Source organism: Leuresthes tenuis, unplaced genomic scaffold, assembly GCF_036924035.1.
Source record: "Leuresthes tenuis unplaced genomic scaffold, fLeuTen1.0.hap1 SCAF_13, whole genome shotgun sequence".
NCBI lineage: Eukaryota > Metazoa > Chordata > Actinopteri > Atheriniformes > Atherinopsidae > Leuresthes > Leuresthes tenuis.
In genome coordinates this window covers 19722323-19739722 of record NW_027325367.1, presented here as the reverse complement: position 1 = coordinate 19739722, position 17400 = coordinate 19722323, and positions in this window count along the sequence as shown.

Below are 17400 nucleotides of genomic sequence, written 5' to 3'. Positions count from 1 at the left end.
ATATTTACTTATAAACATATAGCTATGGACATTTAGAGGAGTTTAATCTTTACCTCTCCATATTTCATATTAGTCTTTGGAGGACAAAGATCATTTCAAAAGCATTTTGAACACCTAAAATCAGGATTTAGTGGGGCCTAGTTAATTGGAAATATAACCTCTGTCTCTGTTTTTTCTTTTTCTTAGCAACCTCTCCAGCAGAATATGCCCTCTTTTCTAAACAATACCTTGTTAGATTTCTCTGTAAATACGTGGTTTGCAGAAGATGTATCAGTAGTAATCCTAACCCTTTTGAACACTGTCATTCAACTTCTGCTTGATTTCAGGCAATAAGCATAATTATGAAATTAACATTAGCCACAGAAAAGGTGCATATTTTTAAATCAATGGCCCAAAAACTAAAGGGTGAGCAGACTTTATAATTATGCCTTTACAATGAATGAGTCCTTATTCTTTATCCACTCTTGAAAATTGGACAACTGTTCAAACTATTCTCTCACCTTGTAATTTTATGGGCCAGTAGCTGCTTCTGTAAATGGTCTGTTGGAAAAGCTGATTAGCTGAAGCATCAAGAGTTCATTTGCACTTCTGAAAAGATTTTCTTGTTATTTTTGGGTAGTGTGCTCCATTGTTTGAAATTAATTTATGACATTTTCCAGGAGGCATATTTTGGTTGCATTATTATTTTTGGAAAAGTGATAAGGCAAGTAAGCCAAAGGTGACATGAGAAAAGCATGACCTGACCCACTCTGGCTGTGACTGGCTAACCCTAATTCAAAGCAATTCCCTATGATCTAGCTAAACAGTCTTCTTTGCTTAACAAGGTTCTAAACTGAGTGAACTGACCCAGGATTATCTATGTGGCAGCCATGATAAGAGCTTGAATTCTTTAAATTCTAATTAAGAGATCATCAATAGTTCGCTTAATATCTCCCTTACCATTCTTCACAAAGGAAAGGAGATAATTCTGACAATTCCTTGTGGGCACAACTTTCAAAGAGAAGCTTGATTATTCTTATCCAGTCATACTAACTTTGATAGATATGAGGAGATGAGAGGGAAAGTGAGCAGCCTGGGATAACAATTTCTTTCACTTTTGTGTTTTCTCTTTCCTTTTTAATTCACCAGCCTTGATAATGTAGAAATATAATGTATGTCTGATATAGACTCTGTGTAACAACATAAGATCGCATTAGACAAAGTATTTAAAACACTTTTTGTAGAATTTTTATTTTACGTGCTTCAGACCCACATCACAGTGTATCATCTTCTCCCATCTCTCCTTAACCCCATCATGTTTTCCAACCAGGTCAAGGAAAAGATCTTAGGAAAAAAAAGGAGGTAATCTTCTATTGTTCAACCATACCCCATGCCTCATGCCCAGATCTAACCAACCCCTGCAACAAAGACAGCAAGTATTAGTCAGCCAGAGGCAGAGGAGGTCATGCTTTCATCATCCCAGAAAAAAACAAAGACTATTGAAAGTGATGCTTATCAGATGGGAATAAGAAATTAATCTACTCAGTGCTGACAGAAACTACTCAATATCCTGAAAGTGAAAGTCACTAAAATACAAAACTTCCAAGTAATAAAGACTAGAAACAATTTTAATTGTGCCATATATAGCAGCCATGTTATTGTGTAACTTGGGCTGCCCTGTAATCTCAGTGACAGACACACTGTGTTTCTCTGAGGTTAAATGCTTCTAATGAACCAGTATAGCTGAAAATATTCCAATGGCATCACTTTGTCTAATGTGTAAATACATTACACATGCCCATTGTTTTCCTGCGAACCCCTCATGCCTATGTGGATTATGTATAAATGGGAGACTTTATCACTAATGATAACTACTGACTGTAGTCAAATGACTAAAGCTCTTCTTGTCAGAAGTTTGAATGTTCAGATTTGTTGTTCATATTTCATGAGCTGAACAGACAGAGGCAGCGAGTCATACATCAGTTACAGGAAGGGTCTCATTTCCTGATGATGCACAGACAACAGTAGGTGGCACTGTTGTGTCACGAGAGCAGGACTACAGTTCCCTTGCACCTTGCTATTGTTCACTTAATGCTCCTCTCATCCCAGTTTGAAATTTAGACCAGAATTAAAGCACAGCCGCTCCCCCATTCATTGGTCTACTTTACACATCAAAGTCAAACGAGCTGAATGCTTGGAAGGTCATAGAAAGGCTCACTCTCCTATCACCCGCTCTCATCTGTGTGTTATCTGTGCCACAGTCTCAGCCAGAGAAAACACACTGAGGGGGGAATCTACCCGAGAAGAGGGGATTTTTTTATTTTTTTTATTTTTTTACTTTGACAGTGTAAACAGCAAGAATCGAAGCCTTACTCCGTCTGTGCTCCAGAAAAAAATTCTATCACAGCTTAGCACCTAATTCATATATAGTGTTTATTTTCAAAGATCTAGAGTTAAACTTTAAAATCATAACAGAGATAGATAATTCTGTTATAAGGTGTGTTTCTCAGGGGCATCACGCAGATAAATTCCAAGATACTCCTGTGCACAAGGCTGTGCATTGTAATAAGCCAGGAAGACATTGATGCATCAAGAGCAAAGTCCTGCGGTTCGCTGAAACACAAGAGTCAATGATAAAGTCCACTACGTACACAGCCCCCAGCAGAGTGGCTTCCACTTAACATACTGAATGAGTGGGCATAACCTTGTTAAATGTGCATCAGAGCCGGCAAAGAAGAAGAGGCAGAAGCCAGGTTGACAGAAGGCGGTTGCTTCTGCATCAAAGACAAACAATAAGGAAGTTGATCATGTTTATTTTTTCGTATCTGGCTCCTCACACAAAACAGATATGCACACAGAGAAATGTAACACCTTTTATGTGGATTCCTCTGTACAGACAGCAGATAAACTCACATCAACTGACAGCGTTTCGGTACACAGCGCATTTGGTTGTGATGTCTTATTACTGTAAGCCACGCTGACAGTCCAAAGCACATCACTCACTTGCTGTGCTGACCTATGCATCCATGCTCACACACAGAAACACGTGCTACATGCTGGTTCCGTCTGTAAAGCCATCTTGTTCACGTTCATGTTTGAACGTTTTGTTCGATGCCGTGACCCTAAAACCTAAGTCTGTCTTTGCTGTTGACAAATGAGATTAGACGTGAAGAGTTTCAGCAGAGAACCCGCTGCGGTGGAGGTTTGACTCAGTCTGTGTCTCACTTTGTACTGTATCAATCCAGGTCAGTGGTAAGACAGCAGCTGCCTTTCATTATCATTCTCTGTCATATCGCATCAGCCTCTCAGAATCTTGATATTTATGTTTGCTGTTTTTTTTTTTTTACACCTGCAGCTTGGAGCTGTGTGACTGATCCATCACTTTAATGAAATTGCTGCTGGATTGTTAGAGGCATCCATGCGCACACATACATCCACATCCAGTGTATACATAACACTCCACTGTCTAAGATATGTCTGATGGAGGCAGTCAGACTAAAGATTCACAGAGTCATGTGTTAGGATGATACATCATCCTAATGTTTCAGACAACAATAGTGAACTAAAGGAAAATTATATGATGCAGCTATTTCGCACGTGTGATTTTTGTGATTTTTCTTTTGTATTTTTGTAAATGACAAATCCAAATTATCAGCAATCAGTTTAACTCCCTTTGCATGAGTAATGCATGAGTATCACAAGCAGGTCACAACAAAAACAAAGCGTTAGTCATTAATTCAGAACACATTTACATTAATTTTCAAATCCAAATGCCAAATGATTATCTGACACATGCAGAAACACTCAATGCTAACAGGGAAACCAGAACACTTCCAGTGATAAGCTATTGTCTAATCAAAGACTGATTAAGACCATGTCATTTTTTTTTCAATTCATAATATCAAGCTATGAGTGAAGTACTAACTGTAAGAATGTCCTTTCGGCCATTCCTAACACTATGCACAGTCTCTAACACAACATATGGACGTGAATATTCACAGAAATACGTTCTGAGTACGATGACTCAAATATGTAGTGGCGGTTTGCATCATTCATGATTCAGTGGCTCAATCTTTTGCAAAATTCTTGTAGGATATTGCTGTATTTTAGTTGAGGGGTTATAAAAAATGGTAATTAAATGTCCGGTTGCCATCCTGCCATCCTCAAAAACCTTTGTTGAGAAAAAATATAAGCACGTATGCAACCATTCACGGCGATTTCTGAGTAGTGTCACACCTCGTTCATAGCTGAACATGAATTGGGTGTTAGGTGCAGACAGATGTCAGTTCACGAGTTCTGACAAATGTTAATAAACTTGTTTTGCATTTATTCATAAGGTTATTTATCATAATTTATATCCTATACAATATAGCTGTTACAAAAATGTTTTGTAGAAATTCTGATTTATTTTTTATAATTACACATTACTATACACTATAATTTAAGATGTAATATATTGTGTAATGTTATAGGTGTTGATTTAGTTTGATTCACCTCTCGCCCAATGACTGCTGGGTTAATTGGAGAAAATTGGATTAATTTATCATGCACATCTTTGCGCTACAGGAGGAAATCATAGCACAAGGAGAAAACCCTCTGTTTTTGCTCATGGTACTACAATTAAATAAAATGTTTGAAAAAAAATTAAAAGGAAGAACTGAAGTCAAAATATTATTGGGGTAGCAGTTGTGTACTAAAAAAAAACAAAAAAACACTGCTTATGTGGCTTGTAAAAAAACTCACTGGTATCCTTAATCAACAGCCTCACTCTCGAATCAGGATAGATGCTGCCACTTGTCCCAGTTTTATTCCTAGGCTCAAATTCAGGCTTTAATGCATCCATTTAGAAACCTGAAAGGTCAGCTGAGATATCAATATTGTGGCAGGGAAATGTGTCTACAGGTGATATAACCACAAAAGACTTGCAGAGGCTCTTCACACTGACACACAGAGCTGTAAAAGATTTGGCCCTCTCTGGGGTATGGAAGTGAGTGCAGCTTTGACCCTGCAGCGTATCCACAGCTCAGATGTGCCTTGATGTTCAGCTGAAATGCACAACAATTCAAACAAAGGCAGCTTAAGGACAAAACTTCACGTTTTCCCTCACCTCTCACCTTTTTTCTTGAGCCCGATCTTATTCTTTTCTCACATTATGCAGGAAACCACAACAGGAGTGGAGGGCTTTGAATAGAGCTGCTATCTCGTATTCAGCCCCAGTACAGTTCCTCCTGTGAGGCGGTGACATGATGAATAGACAAAAACGATCTTGTTCCCAGGGCTTAGAGTGGACTATAATCAAGATGAATGTTTGTTTTTGATTGCTCACCGCTGTCGAGAACTCTGAGATGTAGCGGAGTTTTTGACAGCGGTGGAAATGCTGGTAGAGACAGAGTGACACAGAGATGGAGAGAGAGAGAATCGATGGATCATCTATTATGTCCAGAGCTTAATGAAAAGGCTGCAGATGAATAAAGTGCTGCCAAAAGGAAGTCTTCAGAGGCCTTTTCTGTCTTTAGCTTGATGTCATGATCAGTTTAATACTTGGGCTGCTTGTCTTCCATTATTGACCCACTGCTTAATAGCTTTCCTTGCTCAAGCATCATTCAAACCGCCCTTTATTGCCATCTTTCTGCCCTCCGATTTGTCCTCACACCATTCACCCTTCATGATATAAAACTGTTACCCTATCTATCTATCTATCTATCTATCTATCTATCTATCTATCTATCTATCTATCTATCTATCTATCTATCTATCTATCTATCTATCTATCTATCTATCTATCTATCTATCTATCTATCTATCTATCTATCTATCTATCTATCTATCTATCTATCTATCTATCTATCTATCTATCTATCTATCTATCTATCTATCTATCTATCTATCTATCTATCTATCTATCTATGTAATCGTAAATCTCATAATCCAACATTTTACACACAGCTGAACATAGAAAATATGACTTGGCTAAATTTGGCTAAAAAAGGGCCTTCTTGTAACAATGGTCTGTAAATGGAAAAAGAGACTTTTTCTAGATAATGTTCACAGTGGCTTTTTTTTTGTTGCATGATTGAGTTTTAACCAGCATTTGTAGATGGCACAGTGAACTGTGTTCACAGGCAATGATTTCTGTAAGTGTTTCTGAGTCAGTGCAGTGATTTTAATGCAGTGCTGGCTGAAGGCCTGAAGATCACAGGCATCCAGTATAGATTTTTGGCCCATGCACACACAAAGATATCTCTACATCCTCTAAATCTTTTTAATAATATTTCATTACTGTAGATGATAGGATAATCAATCACTGAACTTATTATTCAATTGAGGAACATATTTCTGAAATTGCTCTTAAACACAGTTTTGAAGCTCTTTCAGACTGCTGAAACTCTTTCCACCCTCCAAGAGACTCTGCCTCTCTAAGGTGCTCTTTTTATACCCATTTATATTACTGACCTGTTGCCAATTAACCAAATAAGTTGAAACATGTTTCTCCAGCTGTTTCCTTTTAATACTACTTACTTTTCCAGCCTTTTATTGTCCCAACTTTTCAAAAATAGGTTGCAGCCATACAATTTTAAATGAGCTTTAAATTTTAAATTTTTTTCATAAAATAGTAAAGTATCTCACGTTCAACATCTATTATATTTTCTATGCTCTATTTTTAAGAAAAGATTGGTTAATGGATTTTCAAACTGTTGCAACTCTTTTGGAATTGGGGTTGTAGAATTAGAAGAAATGTTTTACACCAAAGTTAATCCTGCATCACACACAATATGATACATTTTCACCAATAATAAATCTAAAACAGTCATATGACCAGGATTTGGTTTTATCCAGTTACTTTATGCAGGAAGCCAACGGGAAGTCAGGCAGCTTGGACAGCAGGAGTCACAGTCACGCCTACTCACTGCTAGCTCTGCTGATGCACATGCTCTATGAGCCCAGAATTGCAAATGCACGTGAAACATCCATCTACCTCATGGATCAGGTTTAAAGGACATCTTCAGCAATAGTGGCATTCTAACAACTCCTATTGGAATTAATGAGGTACCATCATATAATTTGGTCTTCTGCTCTCCCTAATCTATCCTTTTCTAATTTATCTTATCTTTCATTAGCAACCCACTCACCAGAGTAAATGTATGTATGTATAATCTGAACCGCTCTGAACCTTTGAGATAGGTACAAACTATCTTCTGGCATCTGCACCATGATGCAGTGCCACACAGCAGTATTTGATGCAGACAGCAAATGCAGCTTACATTAATATGCGTTTCCTCTGCTGGTAGAAATGCCTACAACAGGAGGTTTAAGTGGTTGTGATGGAGTATGTTGGGAGATTTTTGTCCTGGTGACCAATACGTTTGACTCAACTGTGAGACAAAAGCCTTTTTAAAAGAATTTCACATTAAAATTTTGGTTAGTTTCTTGAGTTTCTTTTTTCTTAATATATGTCAGATGCTGGTTTGTTTTATTCAAATCTGCTGTTTGGTTAGGTTTAGGTTCACAAATTGACATGATCATGCAAGGCAATGACCATGGTTTTGCTTAGAGTAAAGTCCTTCGTTTCACCATGACGCATGACTTTTTATCAAACATGTGCCTTACTGAATTGTAACTCTTTCAACTCTTAGGCGACATCTTTATAGCTCTTCTTCTGCACTCTTACTCACCACGTGGTCATGCACTTAAACTTGCTCTTAACCCTAGAACACTTACATTTTTGTAACATCATCAATAACATTGGATGTATTTTACACCTAAAAAAACACATCTCATCAAAATATTTCAAAACATAATAATGCATGGCAAATTGAATTACTGTTCTTTTATTTCCAGCTATACAACTCCTCATAAAACAAAAAAGGTATTACAAATAGGCTTTAAAATTGTCCAGGTTGTACCCTGCCTCTCAATCAGTGACATCTGGGATGTGCTCCATCCCTCCCTCGACCCCGGATTCCTTGAAGTGGCTCTGGAAAATGGATGGATGGATTATTCTGAGGTATACAGACAAAACAAACTTGTCACAGATTTCAAATATCTTGTGTGTGTGTTTGCAACTTTCCTTGTGACATATTTTAGGAAGGATTTTACCTTTTTATACAATACAAAGAAGTTGATTGGCCTATACAAATCCATGATGTCAGTTCCTATTCTTAGACCTTTGGGATACACCAGTATTGCTCCCAATCCAACCATTGTCAGTAAATTCCTTCATGCAGGTTGAAAACTTCAGCTGATAGCCAGAACAGTAACGCCTGATTAAATTTAGTCTTTTCCTGTGGATTCGACACACACATGTGGGTTGATTCGGTACAGTATATGAATACATATGCCTATTACCTGTGGCATGTGCTCATAAATCAGTCATCTTGTGGCTTCACTGGATCTCTGATGTTGTCTCTGGGGTACAGCAGAGCGGAGCGGCGCCACGGCCTGTCCTTGTTAAAAGTGCTCTCTGCGGTTTATGCGTCCGCTGGCACTAGGAGCCATGGCCCAGGGATTTACAACACCTCATTACCGAGCCATCATAAAAGTCTCATGTTTGCAAATGTTAATGCTTGTGATTTATATTTAAATGTCATCTATATGTCGCAGTTAAAAGGCGTGTTAATGAGGGGGGACAACAGGGAGGCAGGTGGTGGAAAGACTGACAGACAGAAAGACGGAGATGTCAAATGAGAGGAACATTGTGAGGGAAATGAAAATGTGTTCCCTGTGATGCCTTCTCAGTCTTATTGTTCTTCATTTTATGTTCGATATTTTGTCACAAAAGCTTCCCATGAGGTATCCCTGCAATCAATTCGTTCTGGACCCCTCTCCTTTAGCCACAAACAGAACTGACATTTTCTTTTGTGTCATTTTGTGGACACCGCTGATGATTCTGTGTTCTGCTGATTAATAATTTGATGCACGATAACTGTGTGAGGGTGTGTGTGTGTATCTCACTTTAGATGGCATCTCGCTGGTACACTGATAATATCTGTCAGTGACAGAGATAAAAAACAAAACAAGAGAATGCTCCTCTCCTCAGGAGGTGACACACTTGCACATCAAAGTTGAGATGTAGCTTATTAGTGTGGCAGAGTGAGGCTGATGGTGTGGTTTAAAGACTCTTGCTCACTTTCAATTACACTTTTGGTGATAGAATCATACATATATCTAAAATAAATGTGATTCATCAAAGCAAACATAGCACAGCACCCTCCTCTTCTTCTCTGTTTTAGGAGTAAATTCAAGCTCCTGATTTAGCAGATTAAATAAAATTCCTATCCAGTTACTCTGGATGAATCACTCCACAAGAGCAAGACCTTGGTTGTAATAATGAGGTTTTTTGATAGTTTCCATGACAAAGTCAAGATTGTAAAACATTTCTATGTGATAGTCCTGATAAGAGTGGGAATATATCTGTGGCTAAAATGAGTTGATGTCCTTGAGGAGAGAAGGCAATGTGATCCAGATCGTTTGTATGAGATGTGATTTCAACTATTTCAACAATGAGCGTCTGAGCTGTCTGCTTTTTACTTCCTCCAAATCTGGCTTGACTGCCAGGAATCGCTTTGCAGAGTTTGGCTTCATCACATGACTCTGACTGATCACACTCACTCCCTTTCTGCCCCAACTTTCTGCTTCAGTTGGTAATCATTTAAAGTTGAATTATCAATATCTGTATATCAAAAATGCACTGAGTGACTATGTGTGATAAGAAAGGATTTGGCTCGTTGTAAGAAACTTTCCAGCTCAGACTTTTTGGATTCAACTTCCAGAACTTGACTGTTTTTGTTCCCTCCCTTCAACCAGAAAGTAGCTGGGGCCATTTTCAATATAAAAAAATCCTTAGGACTAAGATGTTTATCTTATTAAGATTTAGTGACATGTGGTGGCAGAGTTGCAGATTGCAACTTCTAAACACTTATTGCCTTACCCGCCTCAAATATTTAGGTGTAAGCCTCGGTTTTGATCATCAACCTTCAACCATGAGCAATTTCACTGGTTAGGGTTAAGGGGCAAAATTAGGAGTTAGTGGGCATAGCTTCTAAAATAACATGACAATAACTTGGATGTGGGCAGATGGTCCAATTCTACCTGTCTGCCTCTCACAGCGAGAGGCTACCTACCCTCTTAGTTCAAGCCTTTTGCAAATCTCAAATCAAATCAATCAAATCAAATTTTATTTATATGGCACCTTTCATTCTTTAAAAGCGACACAAAGTGCCTCACAGAGGCTGAAAACAGCAATGATATACAACATACCAACCCACCCACCCCCATAAATACCCAATGAGACACGGAGACAAACAGACACACACACACACACACACACACACACACACACACACACACACACACACACACACACACACACACACACACACACACACACACACGCACACACAAGCACAAGCTCAGACCCACTGCACCTATCAGACAGAGACATGGCCGGGCACCCAGACCTAAGGCAAGGAAAAAGCCAAGATGTATTTGATGTATTTGAAAACATGAAAGGCAGCATTATGGCAAATGTCGTGCATAAACATCGCAGGTCTTGTTTGTCAGCCGGGGAAAAGGTCTTGTTTAAGGAATACATCTTGTGGGATCTCAAGACGCTCCCAGGCCAGAGGGGATATGTAAAATGTTCAGGGTCCACCTCGAGGTCTCCTCCCATCTAAGCGTGCCTGGAAAACCTCCAAATGCAGGCGACCAGTGGCCATTCAATTTAGATGCTCAAACCACTTCAGCTGACTCCTTTTGATGCGGAGGAGCATTGGCTCTAAGTACGGATGTGTGAGCTCCTCACCCTATCTCTAAAGCTGAGCTCAGCCACCCGCCAAAGGACAATCATTTCAGCCACTTGTATCTGTGATCTCATATATTTGGTCACCACTTAAATCTCGTGACCATAGATTTTTTCCATTTCCATTTTAGTTATACACAACAGTTTTGAATATCAGTTTGAAATATATATATCAATAACTGTCAAACTTACATTTAATTATACTTGGCCTGTACTTATATTGAATCTTTGGATTGAGATAGATATAGAAATGAATTGTATAGTGAAGTATTCTTGCCTTTCATTGTACATCAATTCTAAACATACCTGCTTTGTACATGTGGTCATGTTTTTCCTTCTTTTTTAGCTTAATTACGGAAGTCTCCTTTTAAATGCTTTTATCAAAAACATTGGAGTCTTAGAATAAGAGGACTGAAATGTACCTGCCTTTTAAAATTGTTTTGCACATCACATATGAAAACTTTGAAGCTCATGATGTGATTCTCCTTTTATCTCTGTTTTAGTCTCTGGGAGCATTTAAATAGCATTTTCATACTTTATAGCAATTACATTGTCTTCCTGGTTCACAAGCTAATTGGTAGTTTGGCCTAAAAGAAAATGATGTCGATGCGGTTTACAAGCCTGAAAACCAAAAAAACTCCCTTACTGAGGCTAAAAAGCTCAGTCAAGGAAAAAGCAGGGTTGTGTTATTCTCTGTGAAATCTTCCTAAGAACAGCCCCCTTATCACTGAACATGTTTACCAGTTCAGTGTTATATAAAACCAGTTGGCGTCAACACTAAGCATCAGTGGCTGCCACTTGGATGAACCTGCACAGTCTTTCACTCCAAAGTTATTTTTGAGTGATTTTCTCCCTCCGTCTGGAGCTTGAATCCAAAAATCTCCCACTGTTCCTGCATCCCTTCATGCACGTTCCCACATGCTGAGTTTTCCAACCGCTTATCAAGTTTAAATGGAGATGAGATGATAACACTGACAATTTTACTCTACCTGAAGCACTTTAAAAAAAAGCAGGTAACGTTTGCCTCAGTATGTTTTCTTATGTGTGTTTGAATGGCTGTGAAGCAGAAACAGCATTCTTTTAAAAATATTTTGCTTCCTCATGTTGTTTAAACTGGATTTTTAAGCAGTATCAACTGGGCCCAAGTCAGTGTTTATTTTTTAAAACAGTAAAATCAGGACTTCATAAATTGGCTATAATCAGGGTGCAGAATGTGGATTTTTCCTCGCCCTCGGTAGTTTCTCAGCTCATTCCAGAGATGATGTGGCCCCTGTCTTCGTCCTTCAGTCGAAGCGACCCTGCGTGTAGCTGTTGTTCCCATCCTGAGAGGCCTCTGTGTTGCCGTCTACATGTGTTGTAGTGACAAAGTGGCCCAGGCTGGTGGTCCTGTTGTGCTTTGCTGGGCAATTGGCTGAAAAGCCAGGAGATGAATGGGCTGAGAAATCCTCCTGTCACCGTGGACAACCGCCTACAGTTTTCAGAAGGATCCTGACGTGATTGCCACTGGTATTACTATGCTCCCCTCTGCACAAAGCCTCTGTCACCTGACGACGGTGTGCTCTTTGCTCTACTTTTGCTTGAAGCTTTTTTATTCAAACAGGAAAACAGATTTGGTTGTAACACACATGCACATTTTTTGTGAAACTTGACTGTTTCAGAAAAGCTGATTTTATTATTTTTTCTTCTATGAAGTGGTAAAGCATGAATTGCAGATGAGGCTAGGGTTTTACTATCACAGTGTGGTTCTGGCACTGCAAAACAAAAAGCTTCATATCTCACTGGATCCCAGATTCACATACAATCCTGATGCATTTTACAAGAGCGCAACTTCAATATTGTAGTGTTTATATTGTTGAGCACCTAAACAACTTCAGCTCCTTACTGGAGTATAAATAAAACAAAACCTCAATCTATACAATGAAAGGCAAACTTACACCACCAGTCGCTGGTGTTCCTGTTGTTGTCATGGCAACTGTGACCAGCGGCCTGCTTTCGGGATTGAGACAGTAACTGACAGCAACAATCAGCATCAGCTGGCTGATTAAAACCAAAAACAACAAAGGTGGAGTAAAAGAGAAGAGAACTCGCTCTTAGATTTTCCACACTTATGTATATATATATACCTATTTTTTTTTCTTCCTGGATCTCAAAACCACATCCAGAGAGTCACACTCAACGTAATATGTCATCAGAGGACATGTGCAGGAGAATATTTCATGGATAATTGAGCTGGTGTGATGCTGGGCAGTGTTGTCGTCCGGGGAGAGATAGAGGAAGGGCTCCGGAGGAGAACAATCAGAGAGGCTTAACAAGCTTTTGCTGGCTTCTCACATCAGTGTAATTAAAACCAAGTTGGTGGAACAGGCAGCCCCTCTGAACCACTCAGGAAAAGACAAAAGCAGCACATGTCTTTTCACAAGGCGGCATCGACGAGTTTGGTTTCCGAATATTGGGGGCATGTTTGTCTTCATATTGTTATGCCCTTTATCAGGGTTGGTGTGACGTCCACATGTTGTGTATATCGTGCAGCCAGAATTGCCTGCCCACAAATACAAATTGGTCTCATAAAATAATAATGCCCATTCAGGCAGTTGTCAACCCCTGAGGGAAATCCCTCTATGGGCAGACCAAGTAGCACACGTTAAGATTGACAGAGTCACAATGTGTTAAACATTATTCCACCTCCGTTGTATTGTTATTTCGTTATATTGTACTGTTACATTTTGTCATCTCCCTGAGCAGAATAATAGCCTGGAATTAATCTGACTCCGATGCAAGTTGATATTTCACAATAGGACTTAAAATAAATAAGGGTTGATTTTCTTCATTTTTTTGTGGCGACGTGTGGACACACAGACTGACAGGAAATCTCTTGGCATGACTATAACAGAGAAGCAAATGTGCACGTACATAAATATACAAACTGAACGAGAGCGTGACAAGACGCACAGAGGAAGGCAGCAATAACAAAAACCTGCATACTTCCAGAAAATAAGATCCCATTGTTTCAGAAGATAGAAATATTTATAATAATTTGGTCAGCAACCAATTCTTCTGAGCTCAGCTTCACCTCCTGTTTTTATCAAAATTCTATTTTCAGTATGATATGACATTACTTTGAGCCTGAGACAAGGAAAGAAAAAGATTTTCATTTTCATCATTATGTCTAAAAGCAAGCTTGTGGTTGTACTTCACAACACTTAAATACTTGTTTTGTTGCCTTTTTTTTTCTTCATATATCTCTGTCCATTATCAACTCTTTAGAGCTGAGGAAGCAAAAGATGGCAATGGTGACCCCACTGACTCCCACTGTCATAGCCACGCCTAATTGACTGTCATACATGTCAGTTACAGCTGGTGGGGTTAGTAATGGGATGGTAAATGATGGGTAAAATGTCCTCGCTGTGTCTTTGCCATTGGCCCTTTCTCGGTGGTCTCATAAGGGGAATTACATTTCTGATCTAGGAAACATAAAAGAAGAAACAATTCCTTATGATATCTAAAAAAGAAAAAACCCAGCACAGGCAGCAGCTGGCTGGATTAACTAACCGTGGCATCTTGCTCGAATGTTTTTGTATCGATGTAACTTCCATACACGGGGTGGTAATTTGGTTTCATTTTTATATGGCGGGCGGGTGACTTTGATGACCCAGTATTATGAAATGTTCTTCTAGTTTTTTTAGGCTTTGTTTGTCACTTTAAAGGGACTTTTCATTTTTTAAGCGGGGTTGTGCAAAGTGTTAGTAAAATTTGTTCTTCTCATGGCCCCCTTCTCAATGGCTTCTAGCTTGGCTCGTCTGTCAGTATTTGTCTCCCATTCTTCAAACTGAGAGCACTCTTACTGATGTCTCCTGGAGGTAAGACACGGACTGCTAATAATTACTGCACACAACCCCAGTTAAAAAAAAACCCTGAAATATTCCATTTGCATTTTGAGCAACCCATGGGAAAATTCATTTTTCTGTTTCTGTTGAAAAACTTAAACTACAGTGACATTATGCCACTAAATGGACTTTCTAAGATATACCTAAGATGTACAGTTCCTTAACATGAGTGACAGATGGTGGTCAGCAAAATGGAAATGCTGACAGTAAAGTATAGAGAAAACTGGAGAAAAAACAGACACAAATCTGTCAAATGACTGACGGTCTATAAATCGGTATTTAAATAAACGAGAACAAAAGAGATCACAAAGCATGAATTAAGAATGAGTTTTGGTTTACTTTGGTTATTCCTCAGAGAAGGACTAAAGTTTATTTAGTAAAATCTGAAGTTTTGTTTGGTCATACGTAGACTGCAGAGCTGCAGCTTGAGAGACCTTCCATCCAGGGAGCCCGTCGGTGGAACCGGGGTCAAAGTGATGAGTGAGAAGACGAGAAATGCTGATGTCTTTAAGCATGGATAATATCTCTGAGCTTTGGGAGGGAATCGATGCCAATTCCCTGTTTTGCTTACAAGGATTTGTTTCCATTGGATGCCTCGTGCTCTTGCCTTGGGCTGTGATTTTTAAGGGAATCTCTGACATGTAGATTTTTACTTGGCTACAGTCAGCAGACCTTCCATGCTGTGAGAAAGCATATATTGGCCCTTCAGTTACTCTCTGATGTCTTTTTGGACCAGACCTTCTCTTTCCTATAGTCTCAGCATCCACAGAGAATTGGCTGATATATGAACTTTCAAGAAGTTGAGAAAAATTTTGGCCCAGGTTTAAATCTTCATGGTTTTCATCTGTCAACAGTCACATAGCAGTACTTGTGTTTCCCTGTTTTGTTATTTTCAAGCAAAATAGTTTGTCTGGTGCGTGTAAAATAAAAGACAGGTTGATTAAACATTTTTAAGGCTCTCTGATTTTCCAAATATCTTGATAAAGAGTTGTGTGGCTTAACCTCTACCTCTAAAAGAATAATTGAGAACAAATGCATTAATCAAAAGGGGCTCAGCTGCGCTGTTAGAAATTTATTTTCACAATCACTGAAAGCTACCTATTCTAATTAAAGTTTGCTTTGTGGACATGATTAAAGTCAAAATGACTAAAACATTAGACTTGTGTAACTGTACTTGTTAAAGATTAGTATTTACATACAGTGTAATGCTGATAACAGGCTTAATTTAAACAGTTACATTTCAAACCTAAATGTGGTTTGGATCAGATTTGCAATCAGTCTTCTTGTTTTAATTAAAAAATCAGGAAAAAAGAAAATAGATTGAACTTGGACTGAACATAGTCAAAATCCCCTCCAAAGTGCACTAATTTATATGTTGTTAAAACAGCACACAACATTTTGGCTCCTGCTTTGGACTAATGACTGGACTCCTGTTAAATGACTTCAGGCTGATTTTTCTGTTAACATACAAAACAACCCTCTATTGCTCTCCACTATTCCTGGTCAACAGCACAAAAACTGCAGTTTGTCTCCCTGCAGGGGGATTTATCTCACAATCCAGCTCCATCTTTCACTCTGTTTGCCCTAAATGCATAGATGACAGTTTTTGAGACATATTAGGTTTGCACAATTGAGGGTATGGACCTACGTCACTGAGGTTTCAGTTAACAGGACTGAAAAAAAGTTTGTGAGGCAGCTGGCAGCTGAATATGAAAGATGTCATAGGAAACTTTGCACAACAGAAAACCAGACAAGAACATTTGTAATTTGCAACTTCTGTTTTGGCCTTGACACAGACAGCTCCACTTTCACAGGCTCTGTTCTCACCAGTGTCCCGCACTGCCACAAGTATGATTTTATCTGCTGTTGTGCTCCCACACCAAATTTTGTCACACAGCTGGTCTGTTTTCTTAGCTTCTTTTAGACCAAGGATGCCCACATCCCATATCCCATATCAAGGGCCGCTGTACTGCAGGTTTTAGATGTTTTCCTGCTCCAACACACCTGATTCATATAAATGCATCATTAGCAGGTTTGAGCAGAACTTAACGATCTTGTGAAGAGATGCATTTCATCTGAATCTGGTGTGTTGAAGCAGGGAATCATCTAAAACCTGCAGGACAGCGACCCTCGAGGACCGGCTTTGGACATCCCTGTTTTAGACCTTTGACATGTTGCTGTTGCTGGTTGTTTTTGAAGTTTTTGCATTTTTTCTAACTCGCTACTAAAGCTACTTTACACTTATTGTGAGGCTGAAGCATTTGTCTCAGAACCTCTGCTGAGTGTGAAAATGGCTGATACTAAAATCACTTCTTTTAAAAATCAATATTTGATTCTTAGATGGCTGTGATGTCCATGTTACAGTACTTCACAGCGCTCCATAATATTATGTACAAATATTACACCAACACTTAAATGATATACAGGGAGAATATTTCAGAGCAAGATTTGGAAAAAAAAAAAAAGAAGGGAGAAATTAACATGAAGTAGTTCATTTTGGGACCATAAACTTAGTTCAGATTTTTTAAATGATGAACCGTGAAGTTGAACTTGTTCAGTTTTATTCTATGTGAACTGAACTTTGAATTAATTCCTGTGAAGTGTGGCTGCTGATGCTATTCTACAGAAGTTCTTGTGACCTCTCAAGGAACTTGAGGACCATGGACTCTAACCCTGATGTTAATATGCATCAGAAAATTGACAAGGCAGAGCCTAAAGGCATTTGTTAGCAAAATTAAC